This window comes from Vicia villosa, linkage group LG5 (assembly GCF_029867415.1).
Source record: "Vicia villosa cultivar HV-30 ecotype Madison, WI linkage group LG5, Vvil1.0, whole genome shotgun sequence".
NCBI classification, from domain to species: domain Eukaryota; kingdom Viridiplantae; phylum Streptophyta; class Magnoliopsida; order Fabales; family Fabaceae; genus Vicia; species Vicia villosa.
The window spans coordinates 20,082,880-20,108,613 of record NC_081184.1 but is presented as its reverse complement, the minus strand read 5'-3'; positions in this window follow the sequence as shown (position 1 = coordinate 20,108,613).

Genomic DNA, 25,734 nt, shown 5'->3' with positions numbered 1-25,734 from the left:
GTGACCGTTCAAGACAGTCACTATATCTCATGGCCATCGAGAGGCCAATTGACGTGCATTAATGAAGATGTCCTTCATGGGAAGGTTCCTTATGAAGAACACGACCTATCTAAGGACAATGTCGGACGAAGTGGAATCCCTACAGGCTAGAGATGAAAGATGTATAAACCGAAATCCAAAACCCTACAAGCTAGGGGATGCGCAGAAGCAGGCACATGGTGACCGTTCAAGACAGTCACCAGATCTCATGGCCATCTAGAGGCCAATTGACGTGCATTAACGAAGATGTCCTTCGTGGGAAGGACACGTCGTTATAAAAATACAAAGACATAAAAAGAAAATCCCTACAGGCTAGGGAGTGCGTGGGAGCGGGCACATGGTGACCGTTCAAGACAATCACTAGATCTCATGGCCATCGAGAGGCCCATCGACGTGCGTTAATGAAAGTGTCCTTCGTGGGAAGAACACGCTCTTCTGAAAAGAAAACCCTACAGGCTAGGGACAGGGTTAGTAAAGCATTGAAACGCAGTTATGGTAATAAAAAAACATAAATCATATAGTCCTAGGTTCGTAGGTTCAATATGACGATGTAAGGTAGTCTACCCTTCCCATAGGTGGTTCTAAAAAGGTCTCATGGGGTCCCTCGTAGCCTCCGAGACTTTTTGTCTCTTTGGATTTTAGAAGGATCGTTAACCCATGAGGTTCGAGTTTTAGGGGTATGTTCCCAGAGAGATCAGTTAAATAACAAGTCCTGCCCTCGACAAAGTCAAGCCTCGTCTCGGACATTTCCGGATATTTAACCCACTCTGAGTGGAAATATCACTAAGACTCGTAGGCGATGCAAGTCTCCTCTGGTCTTAATGATAATTCCCACAATTAAGGTTTATAACATATACATATATAATCCCATCAACAAGTATAATAAAATGATAATTATATATATATAACAGAAATAACGAAATAAATGTATAAATATCCACAGGAAAAAAAATAATAGAAACATCAAACAAAATTGAAAATCCTAAGACTAAAGGGTATGTGAGTTGATTGAGTCTTGATAAAGAATCTTGATCTTTATCAGAATTAATTCGCTCGAGGCGAAGAAATTTGACTCAGGTTTGTTTATTAGGTGACTCGCCTTGGTTTCGCAACCGTGTGCCTACGTATCTCCATTAAAAGATGAGAGAAATCAGAGTCTCGTAGTTTGGGGTCGATTGAAAAATATTTATCTTTTTAGAATTAATTCGCTCGAGGCGAAGAAATTTGACTTAATTCATTTACCACATTTTTAGCAGTAATGTTTGATTATCGTTCTAGGCATAAATCAATCCGCATGAATTTTAATCATGTTTTGAGTAATTGGATTGGTGCGACATCGGGAGTCGTCCAATCGCTTATTCGAGGATGTGGCAGATATGAAATCCACCCATCCTAATAAAAAAAATTAGAATTAATTTGGTTTAAAGAAAAGAGTACAAAGTCGATGATTTTTTCTAATTAAAAAATAATAATAATCCTTGATTATTTAAATTACCTAAAATGAGGTTTTTGTTATTTGATTTGGTTAGAATTATGTCCGAGAAACAAACTAGTTTTTTTAAAGGACTAAAATAGATAGTCTAAATTAGCTAAAAATAATTAAATTAATTGAATTAAAAAAAATTGAACTAACTACCTGATACAGGGATACGTTTTTTATATCTATGTTTCTCCATTGTCAATTTTTTGTAGTTTTAACTAAATAAAAATTAATGAACTAAATTAAATAGAATAAGTAAAATGCATGATAAGTAATATAAGTAAAATGCATGATAAGCCCAGAAGGGGCCCAAACCAATAAGACTCTAATTTTATAAATGAATAAAAAGAGAAAATAATAATAATTAAAAACTAAAACGTAAATGAGATAATAAAACTTACAGCATAGCCACGCAGGAAAATAACCCCAAACACACCTTTACTTTTTTATTCTGTTTCCAACAAGAGCCAAAGCTGCTTCTCCTCTATATCCATACTTTCTTCTTTGTACTTCATCGGTAGCGAAGAGTGCGAAGACGGGGGCACGGCCGGTCTTCTGACCGGAGCGGTGTTGGCTTCGGCTGACGGCGAATGACGGCGCGCCGGCCGCGGGTGATGGCTTCATCGGGAGTTGGCTGTAGTCGGAAAGTGGCCGCGACGGTCCGACATCGTGAGCATGGTGGGCACGTAGTTCGACGGTGTTGAGGACGAACGATCGACAACGATCTTGCCAGCTTTGCTTCCTCTCCCTTTTGTTTTCAATTCATGTTAATGTAACTGCAATGCTGTTTGTAGAAAGAGAACAAAAAAGTTACAAAAACAATAAAAAAAATACAATATGTTCATGGTGAGATTTTGTGAGATTTATGATTTATTTTTGCTGAGAATTTGTTGTCGCTATATTGGATCTGAAAATTTACAGATTTTGTTGTTAGTTACCGTTAGAAAAAAAATGTATCTGCAATGTTTATTTCAACAAATTTGTCGTGTTAACTTGGTTATTGTCTGAAAATTGAATGGTGATGATTTTGTGTTAAGGCAGTGGTTTAAGATAGGAGAATGACGAGATCCGATGGAATTGGCTTCAAAGTTCGAACACAGTGTGTGCTCCCGAACGCTAATAGCAGGCCCTAGAAATTCCTTTTTTTCTTTGTTGCTGCAAATAGAAATTCTTTTTTTTAAACATTAGAATTTTTCATCTGAAAACATGAGACTCGGGTAATTATCATCAGGTTAGAAAAATAAATAAATTAATATTAGAAGAAAAATGTTAGTAGAAATAATAATAATTGTTAATAGCAATAATGATAAAAAATGTTAGTAGTAATAATAAAAATTGTTAGGAACAGTAATTATTAACAATAATAAAAATGTTAGTAATAATAATTATCAACAATAATAATAAATAATAAATGTTAGTAATAACCAATAATAGAAGTAATATATGATGTATGAACAACACAATATAATAAAAATTAAAAATAAAAACCCAAAATAAAAACCTAAAAACTAAACTAGGGTGAACCTAATTTTTTTTAAAAACTGTCACCCTTTGCCTCCCTTGTACAGAGACCCATTTACCCTTTAGATTTTTAAAAAAGGTTGTCTCCTTTGTACTTAAGGGACCCATTTAGCCTTTAGGTACCCATTTAGCTTTTAGGTTTTTAAAAAAGGTTTTACAATTGTCGACTAATAAATTACAAGGTAGACCTTTGGCCAAAAGGGTAAGACCATGTATGACAAAAAAGGGCAAAACCTCGATAAGGTCATTGTCAGATCGGGACAACAATGACCATGGCTAAACCAAATACAGCAAGAATAAAGTTTTTTTTTTAATGGAGGCCTCATGTTAATCATTGGCCAAAAAGAGGAAACCCAAAAGTTTGTAAAAAGGTATTGAAAATAAAAATACCCTTTTTAATAAAAGGGTGGCCTCATACCAAAAGGTTTAATCAATGGCCAAAAGGGTAAAAACCATAAGTTTTGATAGGGTCATTGTAAGATCGAGACAATAATGACCCAGGCCAAAAACCGTATATAGCAAAAATAAAAGTGACCTCAATGTATCATCATTGGCCAAAAGATTTAAAGAAAATATTTTTTAAAGGGAGGCCTCAGCTATCATCACTGGCGAAAAGTTTTGAAAAAAAAGGTTTCAAAAAGGGAGGTCTCATATGAAGTCATCGGCCAAAAATTTGGAGTGGAGGGATTTGGTTTTAAAAAAGAGAAAGGGTTTGTCGGCCGTTGTCACGACAACGACGGGTTAGGGTTGTTCAAGACAACCCTAAGACAAACCCTTGAAGAGATAAGAGAAGCGTAGTAAAAAAAATTGAAAAAAATGTGTGAGTGAATTTGTGAAAATTGTATGTGAAAGTGAAAAGAGGTCCCCAAATAGGATTGCCAAAGTTCCTATTTATAATGGGAAATTTAGGTTATAAATCCAGACAAACCCTCGAACTCGCAACTTTTTATTTGCAAGTCTTGCTTCCTTACCAATTGTGCTATGTTATTTATTTGTAATAAAAAGTCAATTGAAAGTGTATGAAGCATAAACAAATATTTTCTATTTATTAAAATATAAATAGTTTAAGAGTAAACTATTATATTTTTGATAGAACAAATAATTACAAAAATCCAAAATACTGCAGATAAACCGAGGAAGTTTATAAAACCCAAGTTTAAAAATAATTTTGAATCTTAAAATTGGGCCTCATACTCTTATGAATAATAAGCCCAATTAAATACACACTTTTACTTAATGTATACTCCTATCTTTTGAATTGGACAATTTAGAGAATGGTTACTCTTTTGAAATGGGCTTGCCAATCAAGATGTCAAGCCCACTAGTTTGATATACACCCCTTGTAGAATTTGTACTATGTCCCTGTTGATAAAATGTAATAGCAATAGGGCAAATTTTGGGGTATGACAATGACATTTTCATGGCAGCCTCTGTGTGGTTGGAGAGGGGGTTTTTTCCCACTGAACTTAATGAAACTATTATATGCCTTATCCCTAAGTGTGCAAACCTGAAAGACATGAAGGACCTTCGGCCCATATCTCTTTGTAATGTTGTTTACAAGTTGATTGCCAAAATGCTTGCAAATCGGTTGAAACTTGTCCTGAATAAGTGTGCATTGGAGGAGCAATCGCCGTTTATTGAAGGGAGGTTCATTCTTGACAATGCTATGGTGGCCACGGAAATTATTCATGCTTTAAAAAGGAAGACGTGCGGTAACAATGCCCATCTGGCCTTAAAGATCGATATCAGTAAAGCCTATGATAGAGTTGATTGGGGATTTTTGTGTGGTGTTCTTCTTCGATTAGGCTTTGATGAGAATTAGATTCATTGGCTTATGATGTGTGTGACCTCGGTGCACTATTATGTTCTTGTTAACTCTGATAGAGTTGGACCTATTATTCCAGGAAGAGGACTGAGACAAGGAGACCCTTTATCGCCATACATTTTCATTCTTGTATCTGAAGGTCTCCCAGCTCTTATTAGAAGCGCAGTTTCCCGAGGAGAGATCCACGGTGCACAAATATGCAGTGGGGTACCTAGTGTGTCACTGTTTACGGTGATTTCCGGTAAACAACCGCTAGTCTTCCAAACTATAATAAATATGATTTGGTTACTCGCATGATCGACTAGATTGATCCTAGGACATAGTTAAATAGGTTGTTATTCATGATAGTTCGAATTATGTCTATGATTGGTGTGTCTTGAAATAAGAAGTACTTGATCAAATAAATAAAGATTAGCAATCACCTTGTTATACACGTAAATATAACATCAGCGAAAGGTAAGTTAAAGATAAAACATAAGACAAAACTGTAAAAGTGCAAGAATCTTAAAGTGCAGAAAAGTAAAATGTTTCGAAGATAAATGACATGAAAATAAAGGGTGCAGGAATGTAAATGACAGAAAGTAAACAAAACGCTGTAATATCGAAAGATACTTGAATAAAGGAAAATACACATGTATTTAAATTGGTGTTGGTGTCATACGTACATTTCTCAGCGAACTCTTTCTCTTACCACTTGATACTTGAGCAATATGTGAGTGATTTGTACAAAATGAACACACAGAATCCTAACATTAAGATCTTTATTTATACTAGTTTCGACCCTAACGGTCCTACACTAATCTAATGCCACGTTGCCCATAGAAAATCCAGGGATGCCATCTGTCTTCGTGTGGCTACATAAACTGTTTCGAAATTCAAATCATCCCGCCTGAATCCTCCTTCGACGCATGGCAACATAATTATAATCGAGAATGCCACGAAAACACGCTAAGCTTTAGTACTTTGCATATTTCGCAAAAACGTCTAAGTCTTAAAGACCATTCTCCTTGAATTTAGCTTCGGTGCTCACTATCTTTGTTTCAACTTAAACATCATTCTCGAAACATGGCCATCAGTAGCCATTCTCTATCTTCAAAGATGGTCATCAGTAACCACCTTCTTCGAACTTCGAACCTTCGAAGAACATTTCTTTCCAAACGAAATCTTCAGCTAACAAATTGCCCCCAATAAATGCCTGTTTCGAAAAACAAGAGAAATAGGCGTTTCTTGCTGTAACAAGATTTCGTTTTAGAGTTCCAAGATTATTGACTGACGTCATAATCATTTATGACTCTGTTTCCAAAACGTCTTGTCATTTTCAAAGATGTCTACTCATAACTTACATTCCCACGTTCTGGTCTTACTTCCTGATCATTACTCCTATATACTAGGAGTAAAGCTAATAACTATTCGACCGCCGTTGGATTAAATCAACGTCTGCCGCGTGTCTCTTGGTTTTTACCCAAAAGATTTGAAAGGGTTTCCGTTAAACCTTTAAATACCTGAACTCATACTCTCATATAACTTTCACCTCTATTTCCTCATTCTCTCCACAGAAAAGAACGTCTCTGGTTTCATTCAAACCCATTTCTCAAAGCAAACTTACTCATGGCGTCTTCTTCAAACGTTCTTCAACCTGCTTTGAAACTTCAGAAATCTACACAGATGGGGGATCAAGAATACATACCAAACCCAAATACTGCAGAAGTGCGCGCCATTTATGCTTCTCAGGTAATCATTCCCTTTGAACTTTCTAGAAAAACTCATGCCTTCATGGGTCCTTTACCAGGAGAAACTAACTCTTCTCTGAATAAATTCTTTTCTGCTTATTATAAAACTAGGCCTTTAGTTAGTAAGAACAAAATAGATGAAGATGGCCGTCCTATCTTAGCAGATCCTGATAGTGCAGAAGACACTTCGACCGTCACCCCTTCAGCCCTAGAGAAAATTAGGTTAAACAATGTAACCAATTTTGTGAAAGTTTTTAGGTCAATTCCCTTAGCAAAAGACCCTGAACTGTACTATGCCTGGCTAACAAGAGTAGAGAAACACAAGGCTTCTTTCTGGAAACAATTGGGCATTTATGATTTAATCCAACTGTCCAAAACTGGTTTAGAATACAACCAAACCATGTTAGTAGCATCAGTTCATTTCTGGGACGCTTCCCACAACACTTTTCATCTCCCGTGTGGAATGGTCACCCCCACTCTTTTCGACATAGCTGCTATCACGGGGCTTCGACCAACCAGAGAGACCTTTGACCCCAATGTCATGGATACTGATACCATTAATTTCAGCGAAGCAACAGTTACTTACACTGTGTTCATTCAACAATATCATGACGACAACAATGAGGTAGTCTCGGACGAAGAGCATATTGCTTTCTTAGCCTTATGGCTTTCGAGGTGCGTTTTCTGCTCTAGGTCCATACAGGTAGCAAAGAGGTATCTTTGTATGGCCAATCAACTACATGCTGGAACACAACTAAACCTAAGCCAGTTAATTCTAGGGTTTCTCTATAAGAACCTAGGTGAAGCAACAGACCTTGTTAAGAATTATGAATCAGGATCTCTGCTCTTTGGTGGTCCTTTCTGGTTTTTGCAACTGTGGCTAAATGCTACTTTCGAAGCTCACCTCCCATTTCGAGGTACTGTCAACGAAGAAGATCCAGACATCAAAAATCGAGCTGTAGAAGGAACCAGGTTGGCTTTGCTAACTCCTAAAGAAGAAACTGGGAAGCTTCGTGAACACTTTTTAGCATATGTCATGATGTTCGCTCAGTGTTATCAATTTAGCCCCTCAATGGCTCCATTCGTACAAAGGACAGTGGGTTCTGAATGGTTCACTCGAAGGTTTCCAGCGACGTCCCCAGATCATCAGACTGAATCTGTAACTATTTGGGAAGCTTTTCTTACCCCAAGGTTGTTCTATCACCGTCTTCGACCCTCCAAAGGCCAATGTGTTCTTCTCTGCTACCAACCAAATTTGGTGTCGAGACAATTTGGATTGGTTCAAATAAAACCCAAATGCCTGTATGAGAAAAGAAACCATATGTGTCTACATACTTTGTATTTAGCTGAAGATGAGTGCGAATCAAAAATCGCCAGATACACTGGTGTTACCAATCTCTCTCCTATTCCTTTCGAACCTGCCTTTTATTCTACTCCAGATTTCCAACAATGGTGGACAGATTACTACACCATGCAAATCTTCGATGCTGAGAGCCTTACTCGAGAACTAACTGAAGCTTTTGCTGATGTGCAGGAAAACTTTCGCAAAGGTACTTCAACCCATATTAAAGAAATATAAGCATTTCAAAAATTCTTTGAGACTATCTACAGGCCTGATGATCTTAGTCGGACCGTTCGTGAAGCTGCAGTTATTTTGCGCGAAAGGTTCTCTGCTAAACTGGATAAGTTGAAACTGCCCTCGTCTGTTCGACCAGAACTACGTTATGAAGTGGCTTTCAAACTTAATCCTCCAAAATTCCCTCCACTGCCAAGTGCTGATTTTGGTGTGGCTTTAAGCCCTCCTTTCCCAGACTGGTTCGTGTGTGGGAACGCTTTTAAAATTCTTCAGGAAAGCACTAAAAAAGGACACCTTCATATAGATCTTGAACATGTTCGTGTCTTGACTCCAATACCTGAAGGTTTGGGTTTAGACAACTTTCGACTAACTTTTCTTTCTTTTGGCCGAAATACTGATTCCAGTTTCAACTACAGCCGTAGCTCGAAAGAGAAAGATCAAAGAAGCCGCTGTACAAAAGGATTCTGGAGTTTCGAAGAGCAACAAGACAAGTAGGAGTGATTCTACCACGACCGGCAAGAAACCCACGGTATGTACGCATTTTATATTCCAATTGGTATATTTCTGTGGATAGTACTTACTTTGCTCAATTTATATTCTTCAGACTTCGAAACCTCCGGTGCACTCGAAGCGAAAAGATCCTCAAACTGTTGTTTCAGATGATGAAGACAAATCTCCTCCTCGCACCAGGCAAGGACACAAGAAAAGACAGAAGATTGTCACTCCTTCGGACAAAGGAAAGGGGTCTGGTTCTTCGAAGATTACTTCACTGGCTGATAAGGTATCTTCCGAAGAATCACCTTTGAAAGGTGGTAGTAACGTTCTTGTTATGGAGAGCCACAACTCGAGTCCAGATAATATTCCAAACAAGGTATTTGGATTTCACAACATAATCATCTCTATAAATTTTTAACTTACACAATTAAGTTAACATTTTACCTTATGGCTGTAGGATGATGCCGGTACAGCCACTTCTGATCTCAAAGCTTTCAACCTTACCATTGACCTTGATAGTCTCCAAGGTAAGTGTACGTTTTTCCTTCTCCTTATGACAAACAAATTTCTTGCAATCTTCCCATCATAAGGTGTTCTAATTACTTAATGCAGACAAATCTCACGTGCTTTCACCAGTTGTCGAAGATGCTCAACCTTTAGCGACCATCATTCCTAATATCCCAGTTGAAGAAAGCCATTCAACTGATGATTCTCCTCCTACCCACAAAAGCGAAAATATGGGGGCAGATCGTCAATGTACAGGTAGTAACAATGTAGCTGAACACCCAACTGGAAGTGAGGATACTGTATCTGAACGAGATGCTATGGAGGAAACTTCCAAACTAACCACAGCTGGTCCTCACGAAACTTCATCCTTTGGGACCACAGTTTCTCCTGAAACTACTTCGACGCCTGCCCCAGCAAAGCCCACTCCTTCAGAATTGGAACAGCTTAAACAAACTGATCCTCTCAGCTTCCTCAAGACTATGATGGGTACTGATAACATTTCGCCTTCTGAGCTCGAAACCTCTCCAGCTGTCCAGCCAGAATCTGGTGACAAAGAGGATACTTCTGTACTTCTTCATCAGATAAAGGAAAAGTTCTTCGAAACCAACCTCGTCGAAATTCTTAGCAAGGATCCTATCAAAAGTCATGGCTTGAATCAACTTCTGAAAAAGGTGGATCTGCTTCTGGTTTCGAAAGAAGTCTCAGAGGTGATTGTTTTGCTGGGTTCCCTGATCGAACAACTTCAATCAAACATTCTTCGACGTCGCAATGTTGAGGAACAACTTACTACGAAGGTGGCTTCTCATAGTTCATCTTGGAAAGCCGCTACTGATGCGTCGAAGAAAGGTGATGCTCTCAAGCTTAAACGCTTAGAGAAACAAAAGGAGTATGATGAATGTGAGCGGAATATCCAATCCTGGAAACAAGAAATTGTCCACCTTGAAGAAAAGATAAAGGAGGCTGAATCTCGTAAGGCGACCATTCAACCGTCCGATGAGCAGGAATTGACTGAAGTTGCGCGTTTAGGAATCCAACATTTCGAAGCTGCACAAAAACTAGTTCCTGAAATTGACGAACTGAAGAAACAACGGGCCTTGATTGAACTTCGCATGTCTTCCTGGGAAATTCAGTATTCGAAGATAAAAGACACTCTTCCTAGAGATTTTAATTAGTCCTTCCGAATCTTGTAATGACTTATCTGTAATGCGCTTTGAAGGTGTCTCTTTCCTCTTTTAGCTGAACCCAAGATTTCTGCAGCTCTTCCAGGTCAGTTGGCATGTCCGGATGTAGAATAACTCGAGGTTCGTCTCCCCCGACTTCTGGCTCGATAGTCACAGGTAGAATAGCGGGATATGGCATGATGAACTTCTGAGCATGAGCACGCACCCATCTCAGGTATGGTTCCATAGGAATAGAATTCCATTGCCCTAAAGTTTTGCTTTCTACTCTATAGACACTGCCCCATGCATGTATAAACCTTCGTCGATGTCTGTGGGAATCATCTTCGTAATCAAACACAATGCCACGGATAATCATGTCGTGAGGACCGTTTCTTCGTGCATATCCGAATTGGCGCAAAGCTAAAGAGGGGTTGTAAGTGATGCCTCCCTTGATGCCAAGGAGTGGCACATTAGGGTACTCTCCACAATGGTCAATGATAGTAATGTCTCTCTGAAAGAAGTTATTCCACCGGATATCTGAATGAGACAAAGACATAATCCTGCGAGACCATTGCATCATTTGTTCATTTCTCAACACCGATCGGGGAAGGTGTAATGTAAACCATCTAGCCAGTAGTGGTACACAGCACATAAGAGTTCCTCGTTTCTTCATGGTACGAGTGTGTAGAGAATGTAGAATGTCTCCCAGCAAGGTAGGTACCGGGTTACGGGTTAGGAAAATGTTGATAATGTGCACACTGATGAATTGGTCGGGATTAAGGAATAAAACCAACCCATAAATCAAAAGAGCCACAACTTCCTCAAAAGCTAGGTAACTTCTGTTTTTTAGTAGTAATCGAGCCTTTTCCATTAAGAACTTAGCAAGCAAACCCTCGATTCCACTCTTTGTTTCCCAATTGGACTCAATTTCTGACTTTCGCAAATGTAAGGCAGCAACAATGATTTCAGGTTTTGGAATCCTTTCTAAACCAGTGAAAGGTAATTGATCTCGAACAGGTAATCCAATTAGTTCAGAAAACTCTTCCAAGGTGGGTACTAATTGGTAATCAGGAAATGTAAAACAATGATGTTCGGGATCAAAGAACTGGAACAGGACCCGTATCATGTCTTCTTCAAATTTTGAGGTAACCAAATGGAGTAGGTGACCGTGCTTTTCGGTGAATTGAGCATTCTTGAGAAATTCTGATATTAAGTCCTTAAGTTCAGATTGTACTGTTGAGATGTTGATTCGGATGTAATCTCTGGTAGCGAGAGCCATTACCTGCAATAACAGAACAAAGGTAAACTCTTCGATCCTTGAAATGATTAGTATGAAAATGATATGCTTATGATGCTTATGATGCTTATGATGTCATGATGTCAAACATGTGGCACACACAAACAAATCAAACAATAACCTTAGGTTTAAAGGCTTGCATGAGGTTCATAGGTGATACCCTCCCCACTGAAGTTGAGTTGGTTAAAACCTGTCCTAGAATAGTATTCGGGTTCTATGATCCTTGGAGACAACATCTCAATACGGCACTCGGACGGCCGATCAAAACATTCCTCGAGGATAACTAACTTCGATCAATTTCAAAGCTAGCCACTTAATAGGCCACAAGTCAAGTTCAACTAAAGGGTTCTAAGACAAATTAGTGTTTAATGACATTTCGGAAGCCTAACATACTCCTTGATCATTTTCAAGGGACATCAGTATAAACCAAAGTGTCGCACTAACGGTGACTACCAGATCAACCGTATCGGTACATGCCGTACAGTTTCCTTGGTCTATTGTCACATACTTAAGGTATCTCGAGATTCGGGTTAGAATCTTTCACACAAGAAAATACCCAAACAAACCTTTGAAAAAATAGAACAATCAAGACAAGCAATTGAAAACATCGAAGTGATCTAAACTCTAAGGTAACCCCTTTTGAAAATATTTTGTTTTTAGAAAGTATCTTCCCCAGCAGAGTCGCCAGTTCTGTCATGCACTCGGTTTTTTACCGTACCTCTCGTGGAGAGATACACAAACTGACTCTTCTCTTTTTGCTTTTGTGTTTTTTGAAAATCAGAGAGTCGCCACCGACTTTTATTTTATCCAATTAAGGAAAGGTTTATAAAAGAAACAGAAAAAAGACCTTTAAGAAATTCTGGGTAAGGGGGTAGGTTATACAAAGGGAAGGTGTTAGCACCCTTTGTATCCATGGTTATCCATGGGCTCTTAATTTGCTTAGCTCACTTGTTTTGAATCACTTTTCTCTTGCCTTGACATGCTTGTATGTGGTTTCAAAAATACCTTTGTAAATTGACTTTGTAATGATCCTTGTGCGGATGTATACAAAGTGTTTTATCTTTCGAAATATGTTTTAAAAAAAATGAACGTTAACTTCGTAATGATCCTTATTTGGATATATACCAAGTATTGTCTTTTCTGAAAGTTTTATTTTGAAAAACAACAGTATATGAGACATTTGTTTGTTTTGATTTGAGCAAGCACATTAGGAGGTCTACCCTAAGTTATAAGGTCTTTTTCCTATTTCCTTTAGAAAATTCTCCTTTTACCGGATGTAAACGAAAGTTCGATTTTGCATTTGAAACAGTAGAATTTGATTTTGATTTCTGAAAAGAGTAAAAGAGGGATTACCCTAAGAGGTGCAAGTGTGATTGTGTTTTGATTCAGATATTTTATCTTTGAAGTTAGTGATCTAACGCTTCAATTTTTATCTTTGACATACACGCAGTTCTATATGTACAGAAATTAAAATGCAGAAAGTAAATCTACGCTATTACATCGATTGTGCGGGAAATGTAAACTACGCTATTTACATGTATTTGACAACCTATACACTTGATATAGGAATTTAAATTGCGAGAAAATAAAAGAAATATTTTTGGATTTTTGATGATTGATTTTAATTAGAATTAATGCATGATTAATTTAATTAAAATAAGAAAAAGGTGGAAATAAAATTTAAACCTAAAAATTAAGTTTGAAATATGTTCAAAATGCTTGTCAATTAATTTTAAGATAAAACTAATTTTTTTGGATTTTTTGAAGTTGATTTTGAAAATTATTAAGTTAAATATATATAATTATGCAAATAATTACATAAATAATTAAAACTTAAAGAGAAAACTATCCTAAATATGTACAAAATTAGCCTATAATATATAAACTATATTTAATATAAAGAACAGTTTTTTATGATTTTTTGATTGGTTGAAATAATTAAAAAGCAAATATATAAATATATACTAATTAATTATACAAAATATTTTAATATTTAAGAAAAATAAAATATTTTTATATCAAAAAATAATAGATTAAATTATAAACCTAAAAATATTTTTGTTATATTTTTTTGGATTTTTTAAACTATTTTTAATTAATTATTGAAAGAAAATTAAATAAAAATAGAAAAATATATTAATAGTAATCCTGTGTGGTAATTAAATGAGGTTTATGATATAGTGGCACGTTTTGATGCGTTAGATGTGTAGCTGGCATGATCTGATGGTTTAGAATTTGAGGAACATGGCATGTACAGAACCTGCAAAGCACTGAATCAAAGGTCATTTTAAAAAAACACGCGCGCGCCCTCCAGCCAATGGGAAGGAGCCACGCATCATCTTCTTCATCAGAACCACCCTTTTACACCTTTCATTTGCAGGTGGTGTAAAAACTCCCACCTAATACACCTGCAAAAAATAGCGAATACAAGCAAAACATGATATAAATTTGGCGCGATGCCATGGTTGAATTCGTCTGGTCCATACGAATTCAATGGGACATGTTTGAACCTGTAATTTTGCCTAATTTGGATAAGCCCTAATTTTGAGATGAAGAACCCTAAAATGGTAGTTTCGTGTACAAGCCCCCAAACTTCAATTAAACTTCCAGAAATGATCAGAGCATCAAACTAAATTAAAATATATGTCTACATCTTGTTGAACATGCATGTATGATGAGATTTTTGCAAGTTTTAGTTCGAGCAAACCGTGAGCTATAGTGCTCGATTCTTGGAGTTTCAAAGCTTGAAACCGATTGGAAAAGGTTCAATGATGCTCAGAGATGATGTTTGAGTGTTTAGTTTGGATTAAAAACAACTTAAACTGAAAATTCGAATTTCAATTTTCTTTGAAAATTTCAATTGGATTCAAGAGTGTTACAAGCAAGTGTCTGGTTCTAAATTCGTGTCTGTTCCATTGATGAAGTGTTATACTTCATTTATAGGCAAAGCAAGTGCTTAAAAACTAAGCTAGGAAGCATTGATGATTTTGTTGAATTCTTGAATATTATAATATATGTAGCTTTGAATTCAAGCAAGCATGGCTTGATTTTTCCACTCTCTTCTGCTGTACTAGCTTCTTGTGGCAGAGTTGAATGCTTCTTGATGGCCTTAGCTTAATATCCAAGCTACATAATATCATCCTTCCATTTCTTTTTTCAATTTAATCTTAAATGTGATAAAATTAAACCAAAAAAAAAAACAAAAAATGCTATGGGCCTTGGCTTGGTCGTGTGAGGCCCTTCACATTATGGGGAACATGTTTGGATCATGAAAACTTGGTCCCTTTTGAAAAAAAAAACATTTTTGATCAATGTTGATTTCATGCATTTTCCCAAAAAAATGGCCAACTTCAACAAGGCATAAATCCCTCAATTTTTATCATATGAAGGAGTTCTTGTACTTTTTGGAAACCTCAAGATGTCCTCTAACCAATGTCTTTGGTCTCATATCAAAATGATTTTCCATGCTCCTTGTGTGTCCTTTTGAAAAAAGTGACTTTTTGTTGACTTTGAAAATGACCTGTAATGTCTTGGTTCATATTTTTCAAATGGTGAATCTAATGACCATGGGACCAATTGCATTTGAAACATAATTGAATTTCCTTAAAAATGAGCTTTGGTTTGAATTTTTGGGATGAAGGATGAGAGAGTTATGACCAGTCAAAGTTCAGTTGACTTTTTAGGAGAAAACCCTAATTTTGAAACTTAGGGTTTTGTTGATTTTTGATCTTTCGTTGATGAATTATGATCAACCAATGATCAAATGATGAATCTTTTGACAAAATATGGATGTTGACAAAAAATTTCATTTTTGACTGTCTGTTGACTTTTTGGTCAAACGGGTCGTCTGTTGACTGTTTGAGCTGCTGACTGTGCGTCTGAGTGAATTGAAGTTTGAAAATTTGTATGGTGGTACTTTGAGATATATGGAGGTCCATGAAATCCATTTGAGGTCTCAAAAACTTGTTCTCCTGAAAAAACAAGAAACCCTAGTTAGGGACTGTTCGTGTAGGAGAGAGTTAAGCGTACCTGATTTTTGTGCAGTGCTGAGTCTCTGCTAATCATGTGATATTCAGAAGACTTCTAGAACAAAAATATTGTAATTTTGAATTGCAAAATATTGATTTGATTGATGGTACAAAACACGGAGAATTGCACTGTCAGCGGTTTTTGACTGTCTACTGACTGTTCAGGTATTAATGTAGCAGTTAAAGTGAAAATTCAACAGTTAAAGTTAATTTTTCTTTTTGTTTCTTTTTTTTTGTTATGTTTTGTGTTAATGGTGAAAATTTATTTATATGAGTTGTTAGAAAAACACAGACATAATAAATAAATAATATATACTGTATGCGAGCAAAATTACCGATAATAACCCTGAAAAACATTTAATGCACAGAAAAATAAATATTTAACTGGCAGAAAAGACACAAAATATTATCTTAATAATTTAAACAACAGTATGACAGATAGTACGACTTTTAATACTGACAGTACAAACACTACATAATATAATGAACAGTACGATAAGTAAACGGTACATTTAAAAAAATAAAAGATACGACAAACTTTAAGAATGACGATTAATAACCCATGCTACAAATAATAACATATAGATGATTGGGAGTGTAAGCAACCCAGGTCCACATTTTTCAGGACTATGCAGACAGAAGAAGGACATGATTACCACCACGACGGTGATGACCATAAGAAAACACGTATCCATCCGCTTCGCCATTTTTGCCGGGGAAGAAGAGAGAATGAATATGAAGTAGAAATTTGAGAGATGATTTGAAATTTGATGTGAGATTTTATGGAAAAATGAGGGTATTTATAGAGTGAAAAGAAGGATAGAGACGTTGGGGAATGAAGTGATTCCGTACAAAAAAAAGGAAAATTTGAGTGGAAGTAGGATTTGAAAGAAAGAGATGTATAGAATAAAGTTAGGATTTGATTTTGAAAGAAAGAGATTATGAAAATAATAGAATATAGTACAAAAATTAGTGGGAAACAAAAGTTAATAATAATTTACTTGTTACCAGTACAGTCTGAATCCCCGGACTCTGCGCCTGCAAAAGATTTAATTCTGTACCAATTGCGTCAGTACTATTTATCTGTAAATAAATCTCAAAATAGATAGCGTGTGTGAAGTAATAAACAGTACTTGGCGTTTGCGTAAAAATGAATTCAACAGCGAGCCAAAGTACCGTATAAGAAAAATTCTAAAAACCAAGTATTCATAAATTAGGATATTTATGGAATAAAAATCCAAGATTATATGAAACTCCCAATTTTTAGACAGAAGTCTGTTGCCTTCTTTTTTTGAAAAAGATGCGGGCAAATTTTGGGGTATAACAGTTGCCCCTATTCAATCTTCTTAAACCTGAAGAGACTGTTCGGAATCTGAAGGTAGAAGATGATTGAATATTTTAGATACCCTGAAAATTTGCACTTACCTCCACCGGTTGTGATGTTGGAAATTGCTTTTGAATGTTGTCTGAGACATGTTGTTGGCAGATTGAAACATTACCTGAGATGGGCTTTCAGATGCCATCTGGCAAATGTATTTGATGGTTTGTTCACCAGAATGAATCCATTGATTATATCTTGATGAAGGATTTGAAAACCTCTGCGTTGACCGTTTCGGAACCGTCCGAGGTTACCGCTTTAAATCTTAGAGGATGATCGTTACGGAACTGTCCAAAGTTTTTCCGCTTTAGATTTTGAAAGTTGATCTATGAGGAACCGTCTGAGGTATCAGCTTTAGATCTTTGAAGGTTGATCGTTAAGGAACCGTCTGAGGTATCCGCTTTAGATCTTTGATGGTAGATCATTAAGGAACCGTCCAAGGTATCAGCTTTAGATCTTTGATGGTAGATCATTAAGGAACCGTCTGAGGTATCGACTTAGATCTATGTTGGTATGTTTTTGAGTTGATAGGTGATTTGAAAAGAGAGATCTCTTCAGAATGAATCTTCGGCTTGATTATATCTGAGAGGAATGTTCGTCTGAATAGAATTCAGGGGAACACTGCATGTGATTGAGAACATCTTTGCTGAAGATATCTGTCTGCCTGAAAAAATCAAATTAGTGACATGCAATGTTATGATGCATGTAATGTATATGTTGAGATTCTCAAACTAAGTGAGAAATGTGCATGTTATGTATGCGTTTGTCATGAGACATTATATGTTGTGTATGAATATGTGTATGATGTATGATGTATGAGCGTATCAAGCTTCTGGTTGGGAAAATAAATCCCTGCTAGCCATTTGGAAATGAAGGCATTGTGATTGCGGAAGATCTTTGCCGTCTTGTTCAAGTACACTCGGCTGGGGAACTTCTTTGAGGACCGGGATGCTCTGTTGAAGGATCTTTGACTACCGCTTGGGGATGAAAGGTAATTTGAAAGTTCGGATTTTGATACCCTTTAAAGTGGGAATGAGGAAGATGCATAATCCTCCGATGCACTATTTGACCAAGTCCTGGCGTGAGACCACACTTTCTAGGGATAGCACTCTGGAACAGCCCTGCAGGGGAATAAGATTTCTCGAATCACTTTGTTGGAGAGAAAAATCTCATTGAGGAATTTGCTGAGAAATGCATTTCTGTTGGGGATTTTTCTTCTGATGCTGGTGTTGGAAATGATGTCCAGATGATTGGGACATTACCTGAATGCTATTCCTGTTTTTCTTGTTAATCATATTCAAATGCATATGTTCATTCAAAATTATCATTGGGACGTTTACATATTCAAAACAGAAAAAGTGAAAATGTTGATTTTGAGCATGTATTGATTTATGAAAAAGAGCCATGATAGGCTGATTAGTACAAGGAGACAAAAATCCTAGTAGTAGGAAATTGTCATAAAGTTTTGGAAAATATTTATAAAGAGAAATAGCTATGTGGAAACAATCCAGTCAAGTTTCAATTCTGCTATTGCCAATCTGTCTTCGAGCATCTCATCCCTCACTTGTTGGAAGAAAGTAGTTGGACAGATCGGTGTCTTTGATGTGTTTGAACCTTGAAGGTGAGTAGGCAGCTGATCGGAACATAGTTGTATGCTTTATTCCCTAACTTTTGCCTAGGCTGCCTTTTCAGGTTTTTAGCCTACCGGGATAATTATTTATTTAGTCTCTAATTTTTGCCTGGATTGCCTTTTCAGGTTTTCAATCCACCGAGACGCTCATTTTTGCCTAAGTCGCCCTTTCAGGTTTTCAACTTAGCGAGCTTTTCTTTAAGCGAAGTACTTTTTGACTATGTCCGCATTTACAGGGTGTGGGAAATCCTCGCCATCCATAGTGGTAAGCAACATGGCTCCGCCGGAGAATATTTTCTTGATTACAAACGGTCCCTCATAAGTGGGAGTCCACTTGCCCCTGGGGTCACCTTGTGGTAGGATGATGCGTTTGACAACCAAGCCACCGGTTTGATATGCCTGGCTTTTGACTTTCTTGTTGAAGGCTTTGATCATACGCTTTTGGTACAACTGACCATGACAAATAGCTGCGAGTCTCTTCTTATCAATCAAGTTTATCTGGTCCAACCGAGTTTGAATCCAATCGTCTTCGTCTAGATTAGCTTTTTTCATAATCCTTAGGGAAGGAATCTGAATTTCAATTGGAAGAACTGCCTCCATACCATAGACTAAGGAAAACGGAGTTGCCCCTGTTGAAGTCCGTGCAGATGTGCGATAACCATGAAGAGCAAAAGGTAACATCTCGTGCCAGTCTTTGTATGTTACTGTCATCTTCTGTATGATTTTCTTGATGTTCTTATTGGCAGCTTCCACCGCGCCATTCATCTTTGGTCAATATGGAGAGGAATTATGATGTTTGATCTTGAACTGTGTGCAGAGTTCAGTAATCATTCTGTTGTTTAAATTTGTGCCATTGTCTGTGATGATCCTTTCAGGGATGCCATACCGACAAATGAGATTGTGCTTGATAAACCGGGCCACAACATTCTTAGTGATAGAAGCAAATGACGCTGCTTCTACCCATTTTGTGAAGTAGTCAATAGCGACTAGGATAAAATGATGTCCATTGGAGGCAGTAGGCTTGATTTCTCCAATCATATCAATACCCCACATTGCAAAAGGCCAAGGAGCCGTCAGGACGTTTAACGGGACTGGAGGTACATGTACTTTGTCGGCATATATCTGGCATTTGTGACAGGTTCTGGAGTGACGATGGCAATCTGTCTCCATGGTAGACCAATAATAACCTGCTCTTAGAATCTTTTTAGCCATTGTATGTCCACTTGAATGAGTACCAAAGGCACCATCGTGTATGTCTTCCATAATCTGTTCTGCTTCCTTCTTGTTTACACAACAAAGTAAAGTCGAGTCATGGTTGCGTTTGTATAGGGTTCCATTACTTAGAAAGAATTTGGCAGCAAATCTTCTTAGAAACTTTCTGTCGTTAATGGATTCCCCTTCAGGGTACTCCTGAGCTTCGAGATATCTTTTTACTTCATGGAACCATGATTTTTTTTCCGTTTCTTCGGCATCGATCTCATTGCAATAGGCTGGTTTATCCTGTCTGTAAATGGTGATCATCGGCGCCTCATTGTCCCACCTGACCTTGAACATGGATGACATGGTAGCTAGAGCATCATCTAGTTGATTTTCTTCGCGCGGAATATGCTCAAAAGTGATCTCTTCAAAGTAAGGAATCAAGCTCAGCACATATTCTTTGTAAGGAATTAGATTCGGGTGCTTCGTGTCCCATTCCTCTTTGACTTGATAAATTACAAGGGATGAGTCTCCGTAGACCTCCAGGACCTTGATTCTTAGATCGATTGCAGCTTTGAGACCTAGAATACATGCTTCGTACTCGGCTATATTGTTAGTGCAGTTGAAACATAATCTGGCAGTGAATGGCGTATGACCTCCTGTAGGAGAAATGATCACAGCTCTGATGCCATTGCCAAGCGCATTAGAGGCTCCATCAAACACCATAGTCCATCGGGATCCTGGCTCGGGTCCTCCCTCTGGTCCTGGTTGTTTGTAGTCAGTAACTAGCATAATGTTTTCATCTGGGAAGTCAAAATTCAACGCTTGATAATCATCCACTGCTTGGTGAGCCAGATGATCAGCTACCACACTTCCTTTGATCGCTTTTTGTGAAGTGTACTGGATGTCATACTCTGTTAAGATCATTTGCCATCTTGCTATTCTTCCAGAGAGAGCGGGTTTTTCAAACACATACTTGATAGGATCCATTTTGGAGATCAAGAAAGTGGTATGGTTTAGCATATACTGTCTTAGTCGGCGAGCCGCCCATGCTAAGGCACAGCAAGTTTTCTCGAGCAGTGAGTATCTTGTTTCACAATCGGTAAACTTTTTGCTAAGATAGTAGATTGCATGCTCCTTTCGGCCGGACTCATCATGTTGCCCCAGTACACACCCCATTGAGTCTTCTAACACCGTTAGGTACATTATCAGAGGTCTTCCTTCCACTGGTGGTAATAAGATTGGCGGTTTTTGGAGATACTCTTTGATCTTATCAAAGGCTAACTGGCATTTGTCATTCCATCTTTCCACTTGATCTTTCTTCAACAGTTTGAAGATCGGCACACAAGTAGTAGTCATATGGGCAATAAATCTGGCGATGTAATTCAGACGTCCCAAGAATCCTCTGACTTGTTTCTCGGTACGGGGTATAGGCATTTCTTGAATGGCTTTGACCTTGGCAGGATCAACTTCAATACCTTTGCTGCTGACGATGAAACCTAAAAGTTTACCGGATCTTACTCCAAAGGTACACTTGTTCGGATTCAGTCGCAACCTGTACTTCTTGAGTCTGTCAAACAGCTTGTGCAGATGACCCAGATGTTCTTCTTCGGTGTTGGACTTTGCAATCATATCATCGACATAAACCTCTATCTCCTGGTGAATCATATCATGGAACAGAGCTACCATTGCGCGCTGATAGGTTGCTCCTGCATTCTTTAAACCAAAGGGCATTACTTTGTAACAAAAGGTTCCCCAGGGTGTTGTGAAGGTTGTTTTTTCCATGTCTTCGGGCGCCATCTTGATTTGATTGTACCCTGAGAATCCATCCATAAAGGAGAATACCTTGCATTGTGCGGTATTGTCAACCAGTACATCGATGTGAGGTAAAGGGAAATCATCTTTGGGGCTTGCCCGATTAAGATCTCTGTAGTCTACACACATTCTGACTTTCCCGTCTTTTTTAGGCACAGGCATGATGTTAGCTATCCAAGGAGGATAACTTACAACTTTCAGAAAGCCAGCATTGAATTGCTTTTCAACCTCGTCTTTGATCTTCTTTGACATATCGGGCCTACTCCTCCGCAGTTTCTGCTTAACTGGAGTACTACCTTCTTTGATTGGCAGGCGATGAACCACAATGTCCGTGTCAAGGCCAGGCATATCTTCATAGGACCAGGCGAATATCTCAACGTAGTCTTGCAACATTTGAATCAGCCTTTGCTTGATACTGTCTTCTAGATCAGCCCCTATCTTGACTTCTTTCTTTTCTTCGTCACTGCCCAAGTTGATAACCTCAATTGGTTCTTCATGCGGCTGTATAGTCTTTTCTTCTTGTTCTAGCAGCCTTCCAAGTTCCTTTGGTACTTCACAATCTTCCTCACTTTCGTCCTCAGTTTGGTAAATCGGATTTTCGAAGTCATGACTGGCAATAGCAGAATCGTTATCAACAGGATCCAGGGTGAATGTGAATCTGCATTTATTTATGTGGGTGTGTGTAAGAACACATAGCTATTTGAAAAATGAATAAAGCAAAGAAAGAAAAAGGATCACAAAATTTTGAATATGCAAACGTCCCATGATTTTATTGAATGAACATGATCATGATATGACAAACCCTTATAAAAAGGACCAGTGTGCTTCAGGCAAGGCTCACTGCTTTCAAGTTCATGGTTCGATAGTACAGGAACCATTTTTATCTTTGCACATATAAACAACGAAAACAGGAAATTGCATTTACTCCTGATCAAATGAGATCACATCCTCAGCTTCCCAGTTGTTCAACCCATTGTTGTGAGTAGGGAGTATCCAGCTGCTCCAGTTGCAGTTGTCTTCTTCATTTTCCACAACATTGATTTCTTTGGTGGGGAAATGAGCTGTTGATCCTTCTAGATAATTAAGATACTCTGCTGGATACGAGAGCCCAGGCTGAGATACTTCTGTTGGCTGAGCGAGATACCCGAAAAGATTGTCCCATCCAGTTGGAATGATGTCTTAAAGAGAGACTTGTGCATCCTGGGGAAAAGGGTATTGTGTCAGGAAATCATTCTCATTATTTGGTGTCTCCCCAACTTCTTCAAGAGCGTCAGGGTTTGTGAATGTCATATGTTTTTCGAAATGGTTGTCCCATCCAGTTGGAGTGATGTCTTCAATGGCGATCTGCGAACTCAGGGGAGCAGAATACTTCACCATAAAGTCATACTTGCCACTTGGTTCTCCTAGTGTATCCCAAACTTCTTTTGGACTAGGTGGACCTTGGTATTGCTCAGCGATGGAACTTGTGAAACTTTTGCTATCTTCAAACTGATCACCCCATCCGGTTGGGGTAATGTCTTCCATAGCAATAAAAGAACTCTGAGGTGCAGTATACTTTACTAGAAAATCATACCCGCCGCTTGGTTCTCCCAAAGTATCCCAAACTTCCATGGAAACAGGTGGAACTTCATTTGGATATGGCTGAATAATATGGTTCAAGAATACTCCATCGTCTTCAATAGCATTTACTCCTTGGCTGATGAAATGTGACATTAATCCTCCAGAACGAGGATTTTGATCGTTCTTTTGATTTCTATTAGCATAGCCCAGGCCTAGCTTATCGGACTTGTAAGGTACATCGAGGAGCTGTCCCCATACTGTGCAACCACCTTCTTCGATCACAGCTTTAGCATCTTTGAGGGAAGCCATAGTTGTAGTTGGAGTAGCAGAAATATGTTTGGTAGTAGAGACATCTGGAGAGACCACCTCAAAAGATTGGCAGGGAGTTTCGATGAATTCGTCATCCAACTCAACATACTTGGAGTTGCTCAGGTGGCTAACCACATATTCTTCTACGCCGTAAACTGTGACGATCTTTCCTTTTACTGGATACTTCAACTTCTGATGTAGGGTAGAAGTTACAGCATTTGCCCCATGTATCCAAGGGCGTCCTAGTAAACAGGAATATGCTGGGTGAATTTCCATTACGTAAAAGGTAGAATCAAAGATCTGAGAACCCACTCGGATTGGGAGATTCACCTTTCCGTACACTGTCCTTGTTGACCCGTCGAAGGCTCTCACCACAACATCGCTTGGTTGTAACACAATTCCTTCAAAGTCAAGCTTTTCCAGTACTGCTTTTGGTAACACGTTCAAAGAGGAACCGTTATCTACCAGCACATGAGATAGAGTGGTGCCATTACATTCAATAGAGATGTGCAGGGTTTTATTGTGATTTTTTCCAGCAGGGGTTAGATCAACATCAGAGAAACCGAGACCATTATTCACTGTTAGATTGGCAACACAATTTTCAAATTGGTCGACTGAAATCTCTTGTGGTACATGTGCAGCTTTCAGGAACTTCATCAGGGCCTTGGCATGAGCTTCCGAATAGTTTAGCAGGGACAGCATTGAGATTTTTGAAGCAGTGTGCCCCAGCTGTTCGACAATATTGTAATCACTCTTGCAGATGATTTTCAATATTTCCTCCATTTCTTGCTTTGACTGATCTTCAACAGTGACTTCCACCGGTGCTTGAACTGGTTCAAATAGTGGCTCTTTGCCTCGAGCGTTGATACCTTGATTAGGAACTGGGACCTGGACTGGATTAGTAGCAACATTTGGAGAAATTTCTGGTGAAAAGATCCTTCCACTTCTCGTAATCTTACTAGTACCCACAATATTATCAACAGTCGGCGTAGTAAAATTCATGGCCTCTTCAATCAAGGTATCCTGCTTAACTCCATGGACATAAACATTAGTGTCATAACTCCACGGGACAGCTTTGTTTGAGGAGTATGGGAATGGAGTCGGACTGGTAATGATGACAGATGCCACTTTGGGTGCAGCAGAAATTTTGAAAGGAGCTTTGATAGGGATTTTCAATGGTATGTTGGAAACCACTGAGACATCCTCTATTCTCATCCCATTTGAAAAGACTTCACATAAATCGTCCATGGAAGGGAGCCTCTCAAACATAATGATACGACGATCCATCCACTTTTGAATTCCCATTCTCAGATTTTCACAACCATTGGGTAGGTGTGCGCAATAAAAGCAATCAGGGTCACAACCTGGAAAGTAACCAGCTTGGATTAGCTTTCTTTTGACTTCAAGGAGGGGAGTTGACAATTCTCTCACATCATAGATGTAAACAGTGTCTATGATAGCGTTGATAGTCTTGTCGTGTTTTGGCATAGGTGCAGTGATGACATTTGGAGTCTCTGGAGGATCGAACTCAATTTCCCCAGCATCTATCATGTCTTGTATTTTATTTTTCAGGGCCCAACAGTGATCTGCGTCATGTCCTAGACAGTTAGAGTGATACGCACATGTTGCATCAGGGCGATAACTTGGAGAGGAAGTGTTGACATTTTTTGGAGGATCTTTCAATGTGATCAGATATGCTTTTAACAAGTTCTGCAATGCTTGAGAGATTGGCATATTGATTCTGGTGAAATTTCTTCTTGGTGCATCTGGTCGACGCGTATACTTTGGCGGTTGATCATTTTGAGGTGCAGATGCGGAGATCAGCACTGCCCCTATAGATTGGTGATGCTCATTTTTGCGACCTTTCTGACTATGCATTGTATTGACTTCATTTCTCCCACTGATGGGTCTTTTTGTAGTACCAGAAGAAGAGCCTATTTGATTTTTTCCACTTTGAATACCGCTTTCGACACGCTCTCCAGTTAATATCAGGTCAGTGAAACCTGGCGATGAGCTTCCCAGCAAATGACTATAGAAAGGGCCAGTTAAAGTGCCCATGAACATGTCAACTAGCTCGCGATCAGATAAAGGTGGTTGAACCCTTCCAGCCAAATCTCTCCACTTTTGTGCATACCCTTTGAAACTTTCTTTTGGTGCCATAGACATGCCCCTAAGTTGAGTACGGGT